The 23,197-nt window shown below is 39.1% G+C and overlaps 1 long non-coding RNA gene across 4 annotated transcripts in view; it reads left to right on the top strand.

Moving 5' to 3' along the window:
* Window positions 1-2: 2 nt before the first annotated feature.
* LOC103001490 (uncharacterized) overlaps window positions 3-23,197 on the top strand; it is a 36,719-nt gene continuing 13,524 nt past the window's right edge. Inside the window, exons 1-3 of one of the 4 annotated variants that reach the window (XR_451222.2) lie at window positions 3-123; window positions 5,311-5,505; window positions 7,689-10,501. This is a non-coding gene — a long non-coding RNA (uncharacterized LOC103001490). Of the gene's footprint in view, window positions 124-5,310; window positions 5,512-7,688; window positions 10,502-23,197 lie in introns of those variants that run through there. The other 3 variants (XR_009009230.1, XR_009009229.1, XR_009009231.1) reach the window with 3 other exon arrangements.

Below are 23,197 nucleotides of genomic sequence, written 5' to 3'. Positions count from 1 at the left end.
CCCGTGGGGGCGGGGCTCGAGGACGTCTTCGCGCTCGCCGTGCGTCACACGCAGCCCCACCTGCCATGGGGACCCGGCTTGAGGAGCGGTGGCGGGAGCTCCGAGACCAGGGCGGCGCGAAAGGTAGGAGGTGTGGAGAATTTGGGGTTTTGAAAAAGCGTTTGTTGACTCATCCAAACAAAAGTGAGACATGGTTGTATCAACGCATTTTAAAAGTAGTTAAACTCCCGACAAATGTCTGTGCTCGCCCCTCCCAGGAGAGAGCGTGCACTCCGTGAGGGACACATGAAAGGCTGAGTGAACGTCTGCCTGTGGTCCGTCACCTGGTGCACGGGTGTGTGAATTTCTGCGGAGAGCTCTTAATTTCTGTAGTTTCTGCTGACTTGACACGGTGGTTGGCAAATGGTGATGTGTTCCATGCATTCAGGACATGATCGTGGTTACTAATAATCACTTTGTTTTGTACTGACACCTCCACAGAAAATTTACTACAGAATATCCACTTTACAGAAGAGAAACTGAGGCGTAGGAAGAGAAGTGACTGAGTAAGAGGAAGGACTCAGACCATTGGTGTTAGTAAATTAACCCTGCAAGGAGGCCGTTAGCCTGCGGTGGCTCTAGTGATGCGGCCGCCTACGTAAACCAATCAAAATCTAAGCCTGTCAGCGCCTCAGGGTGACGAACACCGCTGAGGACGACCAGTCACAAACCACCAACTAGGCTTCAAAGCTATAGCAAGTCAGTCATTTCCTTACTTTGCTTCTGCCCTTTTAAAATAAAAATCTCTGCAGCTCCTGTGGCTGGAGTGCTCCTCACCACTTCCGGTTTGGTGGTGCCTGAATTGAATCTATTTTTGCTCACATAAAGTCTTAAAATTTTAAATATGCCTCAGTTTGTCTTTTAACATTGGCTGTAGAAGTTGGATTTGTGTCCAGTTTCTAGAACAGTGGTCGTCCTCTGGTCAGGCCTTAGGCGTTACGTGTACAACATTCCTCTTCTACCACCGCATTCTGGATGCCTCCACCCACTACCAGCTCCCGCGCATCAGATCCCCTAGGTGTGGTCAGCAATGGCTTTTACATGCAGCGTGCTCACATTATAACATCGCAGACACTCCTCCATCCTCCAGCCAGCGTGTGAAGAGAACCATTACCATTCCTGTTGAAGAGCCTGCTGTAACCACTTCCCCAAACACAGCCACTCCCCAGCTGACCTGGGTAACCACTCTTCTGAACTTGGTCTCCATCACTGCCATGGATGTCTTTCTATTTAGGCTACGTTTTTAAGTATTCTTAAACAGCATATAGTATTCTACTACGTTTTCTCTTGTTACTTGCTTTATTTAGTGTTATCTTTGCTCGGTTCATCATGCTGACACATAAAGATCTGTGTAGTTCATGTACTTTCCTCACTATGTAAGATTCCCATGTAGGGAAATACAATAATTTATATGTGTATTTTCCTGTTGATGAACATTTAACTTGTTTCCAATTTTCAGTATGATTTCTGTTTGAAAAAAATTTTATATAATTTTTAAAGTTTACTTTACATTTACAGTTATTGCACAATTTTGGCTATATTCCCTGTGTTCTACAATACATCCTTGAGCCTATCGTACACCCAGTAGTTTATATCTCTCACCTCCCCACCCCTGTATTGCCCCCTCCTCCCCCTCTGCACTGGCAACCATTAGTTTGTTCTCTATATCTGTGAGTCTCCTTCTTTTTATTATATTCAGTAGTTGTTTGTATTTTTTAGATTCCATATATAGGTGATATCCTACAGTATTTGTTTTGTTTGGCTTATTTCACTTAGCATAATGCCCTCCACGTCCATCTACTTTGCTGCAAATGGCAAAATTTCATTCTTTTTTATGGCTGCGTAGTATGCCATTGGTTATATGTACCACATCTTCTTTATCCATTCATCTCTTGATAACACGTAGGTTGCTTCCATATCTTGGCAATTGTAAATACTGCTGCTGCGAACATTGGGGTGCATGTATCTTTTCAAATTAGTGTTTTTGTTTTTTTCGGATATATACCCAGGAGTGGAGTTGCAGGGTCATATGGTAGTTCTATTTTTAGTTTTTTGAGAACCCTCCATACTGTTTTCCACAGTGGCTGCACCAATTTACAATCCTACCAACTATACCAGGGTTCCCTTTTCTCTACATCCTTGCCCACATTTGTTGTTTGTGCTCTTCTTGATGATAGCCATTCCAACAGGAGTGAGGTGATACCTCAGTGTAGTTTTGATTTGCATTTCCTTGATGATTAGCAGTGTCGAGCATCTTTTCATGTGCCTGTTGGCCATCTGCATTTCCTCTTTGGAAAAATGTCGATTCAGTTCTTCTGCCCATGTTTTAATCAGGTTGTTACTTTTTTTGATGTTGAGTTTTATGAGCTGTTTCTATATGTTGGCTATTAATCCCTTATTTGTCCTATCCGTTGCAAATATTTTCTCCCATTGGGCTTCCCTGGTGGCGCAGTGGTTGAGAATCTGCCTGCTAATGCAGGGGCCACGGGTTCGAGCCCTGGTCTGGGAAGATCCCACATGCCGCGGAGCAACTGGGCCCGTGAGCCACAACTACTGAGCCTGCGCGTCTGGAGCCTGGGCTCCGCAACAAGAGAGGTCGCGATAGTGAGAGGCCTGCGCACCGCGATGAAGAGTGGCCCCCGCTCCCCGCAACTAGAGAAAGCCCTCGCACAGAAACGAAGACCCAACACAGCCATAAATAAATAAATAAAAATTAAAAAAAAAAAATATATTTTCTCCCATTCAGTAGATTGTCTTTTCATTTTGATCCTTTCCTTTGCTTGCGAAAGCTTTTAAGTTTCATTAGGTCCCATTTGTTTATTTTTGCTTTTATTTCCTTTACTTGAGGAGATGGATCCAAAAAGATATTGCTGTGATTTATGTCAAAGAGTGTTCTGCCTATGTTATCTTCTAGGAGTTTTATAGTATCCAGTCTTACATTTAGCTCTTTAATCCATTTTGAGTTTATTTTTGTATATGGTGTTAGAGAATGTCCTAACTTCATTCTTTTACATGTAGCTGTCCAGTTTTCCCAGCACCACTTATTGAAGAGACTGTCTTTTCTTCATTGCATAATCTTGCCCTCTTTGTTGTATATTGCTATAAGTGCGTGGGTTTATTTCTGGGCTTTCTATCCTGTTCCATTGATCTATATGTCTGTTTTTGTGCCAGGACCATACTGTTTTGGTAACTGTAGCTTTGTAGTAGAGTCTGGAGTCAGGCAGCATGGTTCCTCCAGCTGTGTTCTTCTTTCTCAAGATCGCTTTATCTATTCGGTGTCTTTGGTGCTTCTATACAAATTCAAAAATTTTTTTGTTCTAGTTCTGTGAAAAGTGCCATTGACATTTTGATAAGGATTGCATTGAATCTATAGATTGCCTTGGGTGGTACGGTCATGTTAACAGTATTGATTCTTCCAATCCGAGAATATGGAATATCTTTCCATCTGTTTGTGTTGCCTTCAGTTTCTTTTATGAGTGTCTTATAGTTTTTGGAGTTCAGGTCTTTTGCCTCCTTAGGTAGGTTTTTTCCTAGGTATTTTATTCTTTTTCATGCAATGATAAGTGGGATTGTTTCCTTAATTTCTCTTTCTGATAGTTCATTGTTAGTGTATAGAAGTTCCACAGGGCTTCCCTGGTGGCGCAGTGGTTGAAAGTCTGCCTGCCAGTGCAGGGGACACGGGTTCGAGCCCTGGTCTGGGAGGATCCCACATGCTGCGGAGCAACTAGGTCCGTGAGCCACAACTGCTGAGCCTGCGCGTCTGGAGCCTGTGCTCCGCAACAAGAGAGGCCGCGATAGTGAGAGGCCCGCGCATCACGATGAAGAGTGGCCCCCGCTTGCCGCAACTAGAGAAAGCCCTCGCGCAGAAACGAGGACCCAACACAGCCAAAAATAAATAATAAATAAATTAAAAAAAAAAAAAGAAGTTCCACAGAGTTCTGAGTGTTAATTTTGTATCCTGCAACTTTACCAAATTCATTGTTGAGCTCTAGTAGTTTTCTGGTGACTCTGGGATTTTCTTTGTGTAGTATCATGGCATCTGCAAATAGGGACAGTTTTACTTCTTCCTTTGCAATTTGGATTCCTTTTATTTCTTTTTCTTCTCTGATTGGTGCAGCTGGGACTTCCAAAACTATGTTGAATGTAAGTGGTGAGAGTGGGAATCCTTGTCAGTATGATTTCTGTGTCGCTACATCCATTTTTTTTAGTCTCCAGCATCACTTAATGTAGTAGTCTCCTGTCTAATTGAAGCTCCCTCTTCTGCGTTTTCCATCAAGCCACTTGATTTTTTTATCCCTCTCCACTTCCTTCTTCTCAGTCTCACTCTTGGGTGTCTCTTGCTTACCCAGTTTCAGTGTAGGTGTTCTTTAGGTTTCCATCCTCAGCGTCCACCCCTTTGGACATTTCACAGTTTCTCTGGGTGATCTTATTTCCTGTTCAGGCTTAACTTCCCCCTCCAGGGTGATGTCTTCTAACAAAGATAACTCTCTCCATACATCAAACTGCCTCCTGGAAAGCTGTATATTTCTCGTTGTCCTCAGCATCAGATCTGTGTTCCTTAGCTTGGCATATAAACTCCTTCACGATTGGACTACCTCTTTTGTCTTACTTCTGGCTACATTCCTTCCTGAATGTCTTCTCTAGGCATGTGGACCAGCTTGTAGTTTCTGATGTTCTATCATTCCTGCCCTGGCCTTTACAGATGCTGCTTCTTTACTTAAGACCCTCTTCTTCTGCTTGCTCTTCAGTGAGCTGACATCCGCTTGTTTTCCAGCCTCAGGTTGGGGGCCAGCTTCCCTGGGAGGCCTTCTTTCCCTAACCCTCATCCCTCCTCCTCTGCTTGTTTAGTGCCTCACTACTCTGCTCCCTGACATCCCTGTATCATAATAATTATGTCTCCAGCGATAAGCATCTTTTTAGATAGTTTTCCTTCCATAGACTCTAAGCCCTTTGAAGGCAGGGACCGTGTCTCATTCATCCTTATATTCCCTATGCCTAGCACAGTGTTGGTACAGAGGAAGTGCTGATTAATGACTCCTGGAACTTTCTCGTCTATTCTCCATATAAGTCATTACTAGCACCTTGTAGCTACTGCCCACAGATGAAGCTCAGGGAAGCTTTATCATATTGATTAATCATGTAACAGATTAACTTAAAATGTGTTTTCCTCAAGCTTACTTATTTTCTGTCTGGCAGTCAAGGCTTGCCTGATCATCTCTTCCCTCCTTACGTTTAATTATGGCTTAATAGTGACTTTGGTTCTCCTTTCAGCATCTGGTGTTTTCTAGCTTCCCTGAACATGGTGAGCAAAAGCTGCCTCCCCACAGCACCTCTGGGACCCTCTGACAAGCCAGGTGCATGCCTGGCCCAAGACAAGATGCCTGGGCTTCCCTGCAGGTACCTGACCTGGGAGTGACATGGCTACTGGGCAGTACAAGACACGGGCTCTCCTCCTTCCGGGCTCTGGTGAGTGTAAGTTTGACTAAAATATAGTTTATCATTTTACCCCTGATTCCCTGTAGTTGACTGCTGGTCCATCACGACAACATTATACCCAGACTGCCAAGCCATTTTACCTTCCCATGGAACCTCACTGCAGATGCATTCTGCTTATCTCTAACATTCATCTTCTCTGGACCTGCTTTCAGAGCAATGTGTTTTGTTAGATCCAGTCACAGAGCTATGTCAACAACATAGGCTGTCTTATTTTAACTGACATGTGGTCCTCATTTCTTTTTTCTACTCCCTTACTTATGGCTGTTACCAATGACTCTTTCTCCACTCTTTTCATGTCCCACTAGACTCTGTTGTGTGTCCTTGCTCTCTCACCTGAAGAGCATACCTCTTATTTCACCAAGAAAGTAAGGTTTCAGACACAAACTTCCTCGTCTTCTTTCTGCTAACTCTGGCTGCCTTCCAATCCATGTTTCATGACGCAGACACCACCATCTCCTCTTCAAATCCTTCTGTGACTTTCCATTGCTCTTAGGATAAAGACAAACCTCCTCACAGTGGTCTAAAATGTGGAGTCACAGGCTGGCTTCCGGTGGAGAACTGTTGCTGTTCTGTAAGATAAGGAGCTTGCTTCAGAAGGTAAATCATATGTCCACTAGATATACTGTTTAGTTTAACAGGCAAGACTTTCTTGATGAAAGAAACAGTGTGTTGACTTGCATTCTAGAGCAAGCTTCTCATCTTGTTGTGCACTGGCACTCTGGGTGTGCTAGTCTGTAGGGCAGGGCATCCCCTGGGCAGGATGGAGTATGATCTCTGCAGCCTCGTCTTGCACCTCCTTCCTTTCATTCTCAATCATCCAGCCCACAGTGGCCTCCTTTCAGGCCTGCATACTTATAACGGCACATTGCCCATGCTGCCCCTCTGCATGAAATGTCCTTCTGTTTAATTTGCAACTGATTGATGCCTCCTCATCCTTCTCATCTCTTCTCATGTGTCACTTGGTCAAGAAAGTATCCCCTTACCTACTCAACTCATCACATCCCCCTACTGTAGCGCACATAACACCAGGTTCCTCTTGCTTATATCCTTCATCACATTTCACATCCAGTTTTACATAGGTGTTTACCATATGGTCCGTGAGGAAGAGATCATGACTGTTTTGCTTACTCTTGATTCCCAGCGAGTAGCACAGTTACTGATAACCTTTGTTAAATGGAGAAATGAATGTATCCAGTCAAGGACCAAGCCCTGACAGTTTTTCTTTCTAGTGTCTTTCATACTCTTCCCTTCCATCTGTGTTGCCATTACTCCGGTTCTACCATTTATTATTTTACACCTGGATTACGATGATTGCTTCGGATAATAGTGTGTCTTCCTATCTTCCTCCCTACAACCTCTATTACACTTCCCAAGGTTCTTGGGTTACGCCATTGCCCTCTTCCAAACCGTCCATGGCACCCATTGTCAACACAATACAGCCAAACTCTTAAGACTCACATTCAAGACCCTCCATAATTTGGCTTTAATTTCACTTTCTAGACTTTTTAAGAAATAACTGGGTCTAATTGTCTCTGCATCCTTGCTCCCTTTCATATCTACCTATGACATTAATTTTTTTTTCTAGTCAATCTATTTTACATCTCCTTCTCTGGGAAAACTTCACTGAGAATCCAAGCAATTTCTGGATCCCTTCTCTCCCCTGAACTTGGAAATAGTTTAACAAGACATATGTGGAACTGCCATAAGGCATCTGCATCTTATCTCCCTCTCTGGTATCTAACCTCCCTGAGAACGGGGGTACATCTCTGTGTTCTGTGCAGTTCTCAGCACAGTATTATACACATAGTAAATATTTGGTAAATGAACGAATGAGTGAATGAGTCACCATGAGAAAAGTATTCTCTCATTCTTTCTCTCTTTTTCCACTATCAAGTTTCTTTAGTTAGTTTCCTTAGACAAAAGGTTTCTTTGTAGCTACACAGTATCCAGGCTCACAGAATGTTGCAAATAGCTGCTAAAAGCATCCCTCCACCACTTTAGAATAGCTTGCTCTCCCTCTCAAGTGGAGAGAGCAGGATTCAATATTTATTAAGTGCCTTTGTTCACTTGGCATTTAGAGGCACTAGGGGCATTAGTGCTCTACACTCAGTGAAATGCCTGTTTTGTTTGTAATTTTCCTCTGTGAAAAACAGCTGGGCTTCCCTGGTGGCGCAGTGGTTGAGAATCTGCCTGCCAATGCAGGGGACATGGGTTCGAGTCCTGGTCTGGGAGGATCCCACATGCCGCGGAGCAACTGGGCCCGTGTGCCACAATTACTGAGCCTGCGCGTCTGGAGCCTGTGCTCCGCAACGAGAGAGGCCACGATAGTGAGAGGCCTGCGCACCGTGATGAGGAGTGGCCCCCACTTGCCGCAACTGGAGAAAGCCCTCGCACAGAAACGAAGACCCAACACAGCCATAAATAAATAAAATAAATAAATAAAGATACATGAAATTGCTAAAATTAAAAAATATATATATATGGGACATGCTCAAAAAAAAAAAAAAACTATCCACAAAGATGCTTTGTTCCAATTTTCCATCCTTTTAGATTGATACAAAGCATTTTAACTACGTAGAAACAGAAAATGAATGGAAAGAACTTTGCATTACATTTAATGAAAGTTTAGGGAGATCTTTGTGGTACATTAGTGAAGTTATTTGGGGAAACTTTAGCCATGTACATTGTGTTGGGGAGGCACCAAGAATTCAAGAATTCTCAAAGTTTGAGTACGCAGTTGCCTTACATGTAGGCATGGTGGCAGCCATGTACATAACAGTGATTTGGAGGATGTTGTATTAGTCAGCTCTTGCTGTGATAATGCTTTGGAACAAATCTCCCCCAAACTCAGTTACATAAATAAGAATTTATTTTTCTTGGACCTATGGGCTAGCTGCAGTGGCTCTCTTTTAGACCTCTAGATGGCTGGTATTGCTCCATGTTTTGGGTCAGTTTGAGGTCTGTCCCACACATCTTACTGTGGAGCCCAACTGTGAGGCCTCAGCTCCCAGGCCCTGTCCTCTCACGAAGTTCACTGAAACATAAGAGGTGAGCCCAACCACACAAGCCCACTTAAGGCCTCTGCAACTCATTTAAGGCCATCATGTCTGCTCACACTTCATTGGCCAAAACATGTCAAAGATCTAAGTTGTATTTAGAATACGTGTACTTGTTTAAAATTGGGTGTTCTCACAGAAGAATATTGCATTTTGCACAGTGTTACCTTAGCATTTTCATTGGCATTTGCAAACGTGATAAACGTTGTGTGCACTTTTTCACCTTTGAGAACTTTTTGAAATTGTGGGACAATTTCTATGGGAAAAGAGGAAGGTACACTTTAGAACTCAACTCTAGTTATGGCATTGTTGGGAGAAGAATTAATGATGATAAGGTCAATACAAATGAAAGCTTTGGGATTCACATATTCATCATTAACAGCAGCATTCTACAGAACATTCCTGGAGAATTGTGATGCTAGCTTTAGGTGATTTCTATCATAAATCATTATAATTTGACAAAGCCACTTCAGTAAAACATACATCAAATAGTACATTGCATTTTAGTTTTTCCTAACACTCCACAACTTATCATCAAGACTGTACCTTAACACAGAAACAGAAACAAACTGAGTGAATTCATTGTTAGCAGACGGGCTTCACCAGCAATACTAGTGGAAGTTCTTCAAATGATAGCTGGCAGTAACTCAAGCCATAAAAACAAAACAAAGAATGCTGACTAGAGCAGTTGTGTAGGGAATTATAAAAGATAATGTAATTTCAAATTTCTTATCCTTTCTTCTCTTAACTAATTTAAAAGTAAGTGCATAAACAATATGACTATATTTCAATTGTTCTGTATATAACATAAAGAAATATCATACATTTGATGATATGGCACAAAGAAGGCAGTGAGAACAAAGCTGTATTAGAATATAAATGACAGCAGATCATAACCTGAATCTGCAGGAAGAAAGGAAGAGAGCCAGAAATGGTAAATAAATAGATTAACCCAGCAAACTCTATAAATATTTATTTGCTCTACTTTCTTCTCTAAGCTCCTTTAAAAGATAAGGTTGTGTGAAGTAATAATTATAATAATATGTTGTTTAGTATGTAACATATATAAATGTAATAAAAACAAAAAAGAGGGAAAGGAATACAGCTCTCTAAAAGTACAGTTTCTGTTTCTCACTGGAATGAAGCTACTATAAATCTGAAGAGATTCTGTGAAGATGTATTACATAAGCCCTAGTGCAGCCATTACTCAAAAAAGTGGTTAAAAATCATTAAAGGAATTAAATGTTACAATAGAAAATATCCACTTAATATAAAAAGAAAAAGGAGGTACAACAAAAATAACAAAAAACAAAAACATGAGGCATGTAGAAAACCAAAGGTAAAATGTTAGACATAAATAAATTCTACCTTATCAATAATAAAAACTAAATGTAGTGAATTAAACAATACAATCAAAAGGCATATATTGTCAAACTGCGTTTAAAAACGTGTTTTCTACAGGAGACACTCCTTGGATTCAAAGGTCTAATGTGAATAAAGTAAAAGGATGAAAAAATATACATCATGCAAATAGCAACCATAAGAATGCTGAAGTGGCTATACTAATACCAGAAAAACTAGACTCTAAAACAAACAAAAAATTACTAGATATGAAAAGAGACATTTTATGATAAAAAAAGGGAAGATACAAAAATTATTAACATACGTGCCCTGAATAAGATAAAACCAAAATACATGAAGAAGAAAATACCAAAATACATGAAGAATTGAAGGAAGAAATAGATCATTCCACAACATTAGGTAGAGGCTTCAGTACTCCACAGTCAATATGGATAGAACAATTAGGCAGAAGATCAATAAGGATATAGAAGAATTGGACAACACTATGAATTATCAAGACCTAATAAATGTCTACAGAACACTCAACCAAACAGTAAAATATGCATACTTCTCAACAACACGTGAAATGTTTTCCAGCATAGATGACATGCTAGGCTATAAGACAAGAGATTGAAACCCACATACATTGCTGGTGGGAATATCAAATGGTGCAGCCATTTTACAAAACAGCTTGACAGTTCCTCCAAGTGTTACATATAGAGTTACCCTATGACCCAGCAGTTTCACTACTAAATATATACCTAAGAGAAATAAAAACTTCTGTCTACACAAAAGCTTGTATGTGAATGTTCACAGAAGCATATTTCTGAAAACAAAAGGTGGAAAAAATTCAAATGTCAATCTGACAAATGAATAAACAAAATGTGGAATATCCATACAATAGAATAGCATTCAGCTATAAAAAGGAATGAAATATTGATCCATGTTACAACATGGATGAACCATGAAAGCATTATGTAAAGTAAAAGCAGCCACTCACAAAAGATCACGTATTGTATGGTCCCGTTTATATGAAATGCCCAGAAGAGCAAGTCTGTAGAGACAGAAAGGAGATTAGTGGTTGCCTAGGGCTGAGAGGGTTGAGGAGAATGAAAAAACTTTGTTAATGTGTAGTGGGTTTTTTTGTGGGGGGACAAAAATCTACAATTGGATTGTTGTGATGCTTACACACGTCTTTTAGTGGTTACACTAAGAATCACTGAATTGGATACATTAAAGTGTTGAAATTATGGTACGTAAATTACATCCCAATAAAGCTGTTAAAATTATGATAATTTTATATTTATAAATTTGCAAATTCATCCAAAATTACACATTCTTAAAAAATGCAACCTAACAAGACTAACCCAAGAAAGAAAAAATATCTAAAAAATCTATATCTACTCAGAAAGTTGTTTGTGTACTTAAGTACCTTTACAGAAAATGATTTCCAGGGATAAATGGCTCTCCAAGTAAGTTCTTCCAAATATTTAGGGAAGAAATAGTGGTAATCTTACATAAAAATCTTCCAGGAAACAGAAAAGAATATATTGCTCCAAATTTTTATAATCCCAACATAAGCTTCAGATGAAAACTAAAAAGAATATTACAAGAATAGAATCACAGGCCAGTTTCTCCTTTGAACATGAATGCAAAATGTGTAAACAAAAGCACAAACTGTATCCATGGTATGTAAAACAGTAATATATCACAATCAAATTGACTGTATTCTAGTAATGCAAGGTTGGTTTAATGTTCAAACATGAAAGTGATCCCAGGAAAGAATTAGAGTGGGGAAAAAAGTCATTTATAAAAGAAGTCTTGGGAATTCCCTGGTGGTCCAGTGGTTAGGACTTGGTGCTTTCACTGCTTGGGGCCTGGGATTCAATCCCTGGTCAGGAACTAAGATGATGCAAGCCATGAGTCAGGGCCCAAAAAAAGAAAAAAAAAAAAAAAAGAAAGAAAGAAGATAAGTTTTAACCAGGAGAAGCACAAGATTGAATAATCATAACAGACAATGCCTTATGAAACGTACGTGAAGATTATGGAACATTCTAAAATTTTAAAACAAAAAGAAATTGTTAAAGATTCAAGAGGATGTGATAAATATTGTACATAGGCAAAAAATAAAATAAAATAAAATAAAATACACAAATGATGAGAGCCCAAAAATCCAGATGCCCAAGTCCCGTCTCTGAAGATTCTCATTCAATGGGTTCTGCATTTCCTCTATGTTTAAAAACATACAGGTGATTCTGATACGATTCATAGACACAATGTAAAGCTTCTGCTTTACAGGAAATAATACCAGATTATTTTGTTATTTTATAGTTATATTAACAGGCTGTACTATTGACGGATAAGTCTGATGTCAAAATGCACTCCCCACTAGGGATAAAAAAGGAAACAGTACTCTCTTCTGCTACTTGGTGGCAGCATGCATATATTGCAAAGGCAATTATTGTAGGAATCCAAATTAGTGGAACATTTTAGAACTGGAAGACTACGTAGAGATCATCTAGTCAAGCTTCCAGCTATTATAGTTGTGAAAACTAAGGCCCATATAAATGAAATGATTGATCTCCAAAGAGCGTTAGTGAAAGAGTATGAAATAAAACATATCTCTGAACTTTTAATTTAGTGCTATTTTTATTAATCTCAAGTATTAGCTCAAACTTCAGTGTGACAGATTTAGGATTGAATTCTTGCTTGAATTTAGTGGTTGCGTGCCTTTTAGTAAGTTACTACAACACTTTTAAATTTAATTATTTATTTATTTTTGGATGTGTTGGGTCTTCGTTTCTGTGCGAGGGCTTTCTCCAGTTGCGGTGAGCGGGGGCCACTCTTCATCGCGGTGCGCAGGCCTCTCACTGTCGCGGCCTCTCCCGTTGCGGAGCACAGGCTACAGACGCGCAGGCTCAGTAGTTGTGGCTCATGGGTCTAGCCGCTCCGCGGCATGTGGGATCTTCCCGGACCAGGGCACGAACCCGTGTCCCTTGCATTGGCAGGCGGATTCCTAACCACTGAGCCACCAGGGAAGCCCTACTACAACACTTTTAACTTCGCTTTTCAGATATGTAAAATGGTGAACCTTGACTGATACAGTGTATGAGATAGCCTAGCACTGTTCTAAACACATACAAGTACTTAAAATGTTTTGGCTCTCATCCCTCTTAAACAAGCTCTATCCTCTGAACAATAAAAGTGTTTTTCAGCTAGCAAAGCACCCCAGAGCTGACCACATTCTGGCAAGAGATATAGGATTCTTTTTCTTACTGGGGGCTTCTTTATACCTGATATTTGAACTGCACTGAAACATGAACTTCTCTTGTTTATACTGTATTAATGGATTTGATAGATGAATTTTAAAAAGTCATATGTAGGAACTAAGCTGCATTACTCTCAAGAAATATAATTCGATAGGGGTGGCTAGAATGATAAACAGTGTTTGGACAGGGAGTCCGTATTGGATATGAACAACCTGTACTCCCATTCGTCTACTAAGAATAAATAGAATCCTTTCAAAATCTGTTTTAAAGGGCAGTTAGTTTCTTCTGACTCATTTACGTTACCTGCAAGAAAAAGACAACCTCCTGAATCCTGGTTTAAAAGGCTTTTAATATAAAGCAGATAATTTTTGCAACATTTTCCAAACTTTCCATTATCAAATTGGCTGAGGCTTCTCAACGACTATCATTTCACAACAGTATCTCCATTTTCACCTTCTTTAAAGAATTGGCCTAGTAGATGTGCCGTTAAAACAGAGCTTCACCCTCAACATCTTTTAAAGTTGGTATTCAAACAGAATGCAGAAAACAGGATCAGGGAATTCAGCCATAAAAGTGAGTGGATTACTGATACATGCTACATCATGGATGCAACTAAGTGAAAGAAGTCAGGCACGAAAGGCCACATGTTGTATGGTTCCATTTCTACGAAATGTCCAGCAGTGGCAAATCCATACACATGGAAGATATTATACACTAGTGGTTGCCAGGGGTTTGGAAGAGAAGGAAATAAGGAATGACTGCTTAAAATGGGTGTAGGTTTCCTTTTGGGGTAATGAAAATGTTTTGCAACTAGGCAGTGGTGATAGTTGCACAACATTGTGACAGTACTAAATTCCACTGAATGGTACAGTGAGTTGTAAAATGATCAAAATGCTGAATTTTGTGTTATGTTCATTTTACTACAATAAAAAGGAGAAAGAGTTAGGGAAAGACTTTGAGTTTGGGAAAGTAAGGGGAACTGGGCAAGAAAAAGACAGCTCTATTATTCAGTTTTCTCTCAGCTCTCCCAGTGCATTAGTCCTCAGCAGAAAGTAGCCTGAACTTGTAGATGACAGTCATTCAACAGAGTCCAGGGAAAAGTAAATAAAATAAAACCCAACTCTTCTTCTTTAGCACATCTATGACAGGGTAACTTCCTGCTCAGCCACATGGATATTCATGAGGACGTTTCCATTTAGGTCTTCTCTACTTCAGTACTTTACTCACAGCTCATTCACACATGTAGGCAACAGCATTCCTTAATTCCATGGACACTGCAGTGCTGGTTGTGATCAGTCTCATGAAAAGAAAAGGAGGAAAAAGCCTCCACATTGGCTTGGTGGTCTTGACATGAAATGGATGCAGAAGACAGCTTGATTATCAAACTGGAAACTTTTCTTTTTATCTCTCCTATCAGGTCTTCTGCCCACTTCCCACCCCCTTCTTTCAAACAGGAAAGACACTAATTAGCTGCTTTTTTTTTTTGGTAAAACAACTGTTGTTTTAGATTTCTTGTTCGGTGAATGTTATTGTTTTTACTGCCAAATGAGCCTCAGTGTTTGATGTAGGGGGTCTCTTGGGAACTTAACATTTTCAAGTTTAAGTGGAAAAGCTTTTTTGTTTGAATGGGCTTTTACTGGGTGCTTCAAGATTTGCTCTTGGTTCTTTGACGGGGACGTTTTATTCTCCCATACAATTCCATGAACACTTATACACTGGCACTTAGTTTAATGGCATTTTCTATTTATAAATGTCTTTGAAACACATACTGTCAATTATTTGAGGGTAATGACCGTGGCCATTGTTGGCACATCTTATATGTGCATGGTGTTAATTTTTGAGTGTCATCTGGTCTACCATCAGTGCTTCCCTCTTTCTTTCACCCAGTTTTCTCCCTCATTTCCTTCTCCAAATTTGTCTCATTTTTCTACTTTCCCTTTTGCTTCTCTATTCTTGCTTTCTCTTTCCCATTGCATCTGTCATTCTTCTTCTTCTTCTCCTTCTGACTTCATTATTATGGCTAACCGAAACCTTTTCTAGTATGTTCTCTATTTTCCTTGTCATTTTATTGCCATCCACAAACTCTTACAGAATATTCTTGGTTGACTCCCTTACTTCCTAACATACCCATGTACTTAATGATCATTTTAGAACATAGAAAAGGGTTGGAATTTTTAAAAATAGGTAATTATAATCAGTCTTGTTTCACCTCTGGCATAAGACTCTTCTTCCTCAATCTGACCATTCTTAAATCTAGAAGCACTCCAGCTCATTGGTCCTCCTTACCCCCATGTCTAGGCCAAAGAACTTGTGAAACCTTAGCCTTGTTTAATACTTGAATTTATCAAAACATAAGAGAGCTAATTCTGCCTAAGGGCACCAAAGAAGAATAAAAATGCCACAGATAAACATTTAGTCCAGTTTCATCATGGACTCTAAGTGCCTAGTTGAGTGCTAACCATTAACTCACTTGAACAACAGGGAGCTCATGACACAAACTAACATGTTAATTGTATAGACACTTCACTTCACCATTACTCAATGTAGCTGATAAACTGCATCCAGTTAGCTTAAATAACATGAATGATGGATTTCCTTGTGTATATAAATTGGGAGTTTCTAAAGGTTTCTTTTTCCCCTTGTACAACTGGCTACCACCTCGCTTGGTCACTGCAATAGAAAATGATGACTAAGAAACACATTGTCTCAATATCAGTGGACATAATGTCCTAGTATTCTACAAAAATCTCAAAATTCTTAATCTAAAAGATAGATCTGCCAATATCTTATTTCCTTATTCTTTGTTAATATAAACATCCGATCTATGAAGGTCTCAGTTTCCTTACTTAGAATATGAGGTGGATAGATTTGTTAATATCTAGGGACCTTTCCAATTTTAATATTCCCTGGGTATAAGGGCTGAGCCAAACACGATGGCTCCCTTAATCATTAACCTCGCTCATGATGAAAGTTATCAGCAAGTTCTACTTGTAAGAGATCAAACATTCATATCCATATATATGGTAGCACATTGACTTTTACAGAATTCAAAGTAACACAGCACAGTTACATTCATAGATTTAAGGTCACTGTGCTATACTTTACAATTTTTCTTTTCCCTAGGAAGGAAATGTAGATCGCTAGGAAGGGATTTCTTTCTCTGCCTTTTAGTAACGTAAGCCTTTTATGATCTCTTGGATCCTAAAAGATGGGTAGGGTTTTGGCAGGTGGAGCTTAGGAGAGACCTTCCAGGTGGCAGGGACAACATGAGAAAGGGCAGAAGGAAGAATGGATTTTGAGAAGGACTTGTTATCTTACATGATGAGAGCAGCGTTTCACAATCTCTGTCCTGAGGAACACTGGTTTTTGATGATGTTAATGTAGTTACAAGACAAAAGCATTTGGGAAGAGCCGTACTCTACACCCCGACATGAAATTCAAGTTTCACTTTGTTACATTATATACTCTGAAAAGTTTTGGAGGAAGGAATTGAATTCATTTTTTAAATTCAGTCTTACTCACACTTACTTGACAAACCTATATTCAGCTGATGGGACTGTATTTTGTGAAAGGCCAATTGGAGAAATGCTGAGATGGAGCTTAGGATATTTCTTGTTGGGACAGGCATGTGATTATTTTTCTTATAATTCTTTACTATTTGTCCTAACAATTGTTACTTTGCAGGATTCAGTATTTGTTTTTCTTTTTTACATCTTTATTGGAGTATAATTGCTTTACAGTGTTGTGTTAGTTTCTGCTGTATAACAAAGTGAATCAGCTATATGTATACATATATCCCCAGGTTTCAGTTTTAAGCCTTCTGTTTTTACTTGAGTCATTGGGACTCTGAGAAAGCTCAACAATTCTGGGGTCTTATCTCTTATGTAGTTTCCAGGAGCTCCTGGCACTTACCACTATTTCCTCTTGATTCTTTTCCTCCGACTTCAAACATCTTACGATTATGAGCTGATTGTTTTCTCAGCCTCTAGTGTCAAAACCAGGTACCTCGCTCATCTTCATTGTCTCAGTTACAAGGTGCAGTATTTCCCATGTTTATATGTGTCAAAATATGTCAGGAATTGATACATAGCATATGCTTAATAAAAACTTTATTTCCATTTTTTCTTTGTTCAAAGGTATCCAAACACTGGCAAACTTCTTAAATTGAAAGGAGAGTCATCTAATTTATTCAGCTCATTCAACCATCAATATTGAATATTTGTCTTTTTTCTTACACATATTTCTTGTATTCCAATCGTGACATTCTAGAGCACAGTGAGCACATTTATAACTTATTACTGCATTACTACCTTGGCTATTCCTTGACCAAAATTTACTTCATACAACTGACAGCCTAATTAACCTACTGGAGTTTTTTTTTTTAATGTATGCATACAAAGAATAAACACCAATTGCATCACTAATAACTGAATTTTTACATCTCTATGCACCCATATATCCAACACCAGGTCAAGGTATTATAAAATATTTCTAACACCCTACAATGTTGTCTGTTACTACTTTCTGTTCCCTACTCCCCCAGGGCAACACCTAAACTGACCTCTATCACCATATATGACATACATGGGAACACAGTGTGTATTCTTTGGTATCTGGCATTTGGGCACGTATCATTATATCAGCAGTTTATTCTTTTATTGTGTTTCCCTGATTTTTTAAACCTAGACATTCATATAGTGTCAAAGAACCACTGATTTCTTAATATTATTATGCTGACCTCCATCTTCAGGGGCTTTCTACATTCTTCCATGTGTCTTTCCACCCACTTTCTCTTCCGTCTAATTATGTTTCATTTAACCCACCTCAGCCAGCCTTTCCCCCATATTCCCCAACACGTAGCACTCTTGTGTTCAGCCAGTTTTGTTCCCTATTCCATAAGCCCTCTGTGCCATTCCTGACACTGTGCCTGTTCCCTGCCTGGAAGGCCTGTTCCCTACCCTCTACTCTCCTTCCTATATACTTGTTCAAGACTCAATTTAAATGCTACCTGTTCTAAGCAGTCTTCTCAGAAGAAGCCAGTGCTTTTTGGAATCCTTCTTTAATGAAATCCCATAGCAAGTGTAATCTGTCCTCCCTGATCTGGTAATTAATTATCCATTGTTCCTATCATATAGTGTTTGTTTTTCTTATGTGCTGTTATTGTTTATTTAAGCTGATTATAGTGACTTGAACCAGGAACTCGGTCATTTTCCTCTTCATTCTAGTGCAAGTTTCTGTGATATGGAGTTAAACTCCTTTTCCCTCACTTCCCATTCACCCTCAGCACTTGTTAAACATAAAGTACAAGTGAAACTTATTGGTTAGCAGGTTTTTGTGGTCCTTGATTCTGGTCCCTAGAGCTAAGCTGCACTTCTGTCGTGCTAATTTGACTGATTCCTTATTGTCACATAACTCAGGAATTAACTAAATCATTACAAATTTACATACATATAAGATATTATAAAAAAAACCAGTGGCTGTCACAAGTTGAGGCCCGGAGGAGAGTGTTGTATGAGGCCTAGTTCGGTGGGGCTCACACTGAATGCTCGAGCTTTCTGATATTCCATTGTAAGTAAGAAAGAGGTATGCAAATATATGCTTAATATTTAACAGTGTTGATAAAAAAGAGAAGAGAGAAAGGGACGACAGGTACTTTGAGGGCTTTTTGGAATTCATGAACAATTATGATTGTATGGGGAAAAAGAAAAACCGAGGGCTAACCTCCCACAAATGAGCTCAGGAAAGAGAAAAGGGCTCATCTGGTATGCAGGTAGAGAGGTTTGACCTACAGAAACTTAGAAAACCTCAACAATCTGAGCAGTGTTGGCAAGAGGCAAACTAAAGGGCTAACGAAAGTCTGCAAAAGTCTCACACAAAGAACTTTGGCATGGTGTTCATCATCTAGCTAATCCTAACATGCAGACATTTATGAGAGTAAAGTCAGGTCTTTGCCAGAGTGGGTTCCTTATTTGGGCAACTGGTCAAATGAAGAAAGGCAAATGTAGGCTGCCAGAGTAAATAAGGAGAGGAAAAACGAAAAGAACGAAACATTCCATTCATCAGTGATTTCCCCCCAATATTCTTAGCCTCCACCTTATCTCCATCTTACTGGTAACACAGGAACTAGACTGAACAATCAGGTAAAAGGTCTCTACAGAAACTGAGGTAATATAGAAAATAAAAAAATAAAACCTAAAATTGTAGATTTTCTTCCTAGGGGTAATTGAGATGATAGTTGAATAATAACATAAGATCAGGTGAAGTCTAAAGACATTTTAGAAAAGCTGGATAAAGTAAGAAAACATCTGTTCGCTGGCATCTGAATGTTAGAGAGACACCAAGACATGTGGGCCAAGTTCTGGAGAGAAGGGAAACACAGACGCAAGCTTGACATTTGGTGCAGCTTTTCTCCTTGGGGCATTTGCTGATTCAAATCTTACAGCCTAGGAGCTGAAAAGCCAAGGAGATCAAAAGACTCTAACCACAGAAGCCAAACGGCAAGAGCTCAAGCTAAAGGCAACAAATAATGGAATGACAAGCTAAGTGTATCTTTAGTCTCACAGGGCTGCAGGAACCATTACATTTAAAGCCTAACAAATACAAGGGTCGTTGGGAATAGGGAGAATCCAAACGTTCACATGGTAATCCCAAAGTGCAACACCCGTAGAGGAAGGACAAGACAGAAATAGACCAACCTTCTCACAGACTGAAAAACAGCTTTGAAAGAGCTCAAACTGAGAATGGACTAAGGTTACCAGTCCCTATAGTAACTGTCTGCCATGGGCAAAAGGAAATCTTTTCAAGAGAAAGACAACAACATCCAGAATGTGGAGGTATCTTTATAGTTTCCTAAAATAAGTTAAACCCAACTTTAATATAAAAAATAATTTGACATACCAGGAAAAAGATGAAATGATCAAAAGCTCAAAAAAAAAAAAAAATAAGAAAGAAAGAAAGAAAAAAGACAATATAAATAGACACAGGAGGACAAGAGTTAGCAGGCCGGGGCTTCCCTGGTGGCGCAGTGGCTGAGAATCTGCCTGCCAATGCAGGGGACACGGGTTCGAGCCCTGGTCTGGGAGGATCCCACATGCCGCGGAGCAACTGGGCCCGTGAGCCACAACTACTGAGCCTGCGCGTCTGGAGCCTGTGCTCCACAACAAGAGAGGCCGCGACAGTGAGAGGCCTGCGCACCGCGATGAAGAGTGGTCCCCACTTGCCGCAACTAGAGAAAGCCCTCGCACAGAAACGAAGACCCAACACAGCCATAAATAAATAAATAAATATTAAAAAAAAAAAAAAAGAGTTAGCAGGCCTTGGTTAAAAAAAAACAACAAAACAACTATGATTAAACAAAGAAAATATACACATGGCAAATAAGCGTATGAAAAGATGCTACACATTCCATGCCATCAGTGAATTTTAAATTAGAACAATAATGAGATACCACTACACACCTATTCAAATGGCTAAAATCCCAAAACTGAAATACCGAAGTTGGTGATGATGCAGAACAATTGGAATTCTCATTTGTAGCTAGCAGGATACTTGGCACTTTCTTACAAAACTAAACGTACTTTTACCATACAGTGATCTAGTAATCACGCTCTCTGGTATTTACCCATAGGAACTGAAAAGTTATGTCCGCATAAAAACCTGCACATGGATGTTTATAACAGTTTCTTGCATAATTGCCAAAACTTGAAATCAACCAAGATGTTTTTCAATAGGTGAATGGATAAACAAACTATGGTATATCCGTACAAAGGAATAGCATTCAGCAATAAAAAGAAAAGGCTATGAAGCCATGAAAAGACATGGAAGAAGCTTAAGTGCATATTGCTAAGTGAAAAAAAGCCAATCTGCAAAGGCTACATGCATATTATATGATTGCAGCTATTTGAAATTTAGGAAAAGGCAAAGTGTGGAGACAATCAAAAGATCAGTGGTTGCCAGAGGTTGTGGGGAGGGAGAAAAGGATGGGTGAAGCCCGGAATTTTAATGGCAGAGAAATTCCTGTGTATGGTTCTGTAATGGTGGATACGGGTTATTGCACATTTGTCAAAAATCATATAATGTACAAAACAAAGAGTGAAGTCTAGAGTAAAGCATGGACATTAGTTAGTAAAATGTATCAATATTGGTTCATTAACTATAACAAATATATTACGCTAATGTAAGATGTTAGTAATAGGGGAAACTGGGTAGAGAGGTAAGGAGGTATGAGAACTCTCTCCTTTCTGCTTAATTTTTCTGTAAACCAGAAACTGCTCCAAAATAGTCTATAAATTTAAAAAACAAACCTAGACCATCATACAAAACTTACACGTAAATCCAACCATAGTAGCATTATTCTTAAGAGCCCCAAAGTGGAACTAACCCAAATGGCCATTTACTGTGAATGGATAAATGAAACACAGTAATATCCTCACCATTGAATATTATTCAGCCATAAAAAGAAATCAAGTACTGATACATGCTACACCATGGATGAACCTTGAAAACATGTTAAGTAATTGTATGATTCCATTTGTATGCAATGTCCAGACTAGGCAAATCTGTAGAGACAAAGTATATTAGTGGCTGCCTAGGGTTTGGAGAAGTGGGCGAGTGAGTGACTTATAATAGATTCTTTTTCTTTGGGGGGGTGGATGAAAGTTTTACAATTGATTGTGGTGGTAGATGCATAACACATTAAATTGTACACTTTAAATAATATGGAAAGTAAATTATATCTCAATGAAACTATTATTTAAAATTATGATTAATGTATTCAAAAAGGACAACATATACAATTTAAGCAAAAATTATCTATGAAATGCAACCAAAGGAAAATTCTAGAATTAGAAAAGCTGAAATTAAGCACTCAGAAGATCAGTTTAACAGTACCTTAGTCAAACAAAAGAAAGTATTACAAATGTCAATTAAAAAATAACTACACTAAAATTTCGAGGGAAAAACATGGAAAACAGAGAAATAAGTACATAAGACATATGGAGTATATGTAAAACACTGTGTTTAGCCAGGCCCAAGTCACACAGCTTAGGGAGGAGACACACCGCCTACCTGAATCACAAGGACTTCTCCAAAGGAAAAATGAGGTTCTGATGCCAGAAGTGGAAGGAATGAATTGCAAAGAAAACGAACAACAGTACACTATAATCTAGATATACATCCGTAAATACATAGGTTCCCTGGGGTTGTGATCTGGTACAAACAATAAAAAAAAGATGAGACTCATAGTAGAGGCTGCTAGCTTCTGCTGAGGAAAATGTCCAGGGAAGAAGAGTTGATTTATTTAGTTATTTTTTTAGAGTCCACATATAAGTGACATCATGCACTATTTGTCTTTGTCTTATTTCACTTAGCATAGTGTCCTCCAGTTTTATCCATGTTGTCTTAAATGATAGGATTTTCTTCTTTTTTAAGGTTGAATAATATTCCATTGCATATATATACCATATTTCCCTTATCCAATAATCTACTATGGACAATTAGATTGTTTCCATACCTTGGTTCTTGTGACTAATGCTACAATGAACATGGGAGTACAGATATCTCTTCAAATAATGATGATGTTTCCTTTGGATATATACTCAGAAGTGGGAGGGAGGAAGAGCTTATGACACAAATTGACCATGTGTAAAAGATGTTGTAGGAATGAAAAAGTCTGAACACCTAGGAAGAAAGGGGGAGCATGCAGTATTTGGAAAGGACATTGTTCAAGGTCATACATAGTTTAAAATCATGACATTTCAGTGAGCCCGTATGCATGAAGGCTTGCTTATATTTCGGGATTTGAATACAGTGCAAAGAAATATTGCTAAATTTTCGATCAACATCAAAAAAGAGGGTGGAAATGTTTTTTCTTTTATTATGAAACTGCAGGAAAGGCAAGCCTTATAAGCAGCATGAGGCCCAGTAGAATTTTCCCTGATGATAGTGGTAATTTAGGAGAAGAAGAAGGATCCAAGGCCATAGAACAATTTTGAAAGC

Source organism: Balaenoptera acutorostrata, chromosome 9 (assembly GCF_949987535.1).
Source record: "Balaenoptera acutorostrata chromosome 9, mBalAcu1.1, whole genome shotgun sequence".
In the NCBI taxonomy this organism is placed as follows: domain Eukaryota; kingdom Metazoa; phylum Chordata; class Mammalia; order Artiodactyla; family Balaenopteridae; genus Balaenoptera; species Balaenoptera acutorostrata.
The sequence above is the reverse complement of the archived record's forward strand: the minus strand, read 5'-3'. Positions and strand labels throughout refer to the sequence as shown.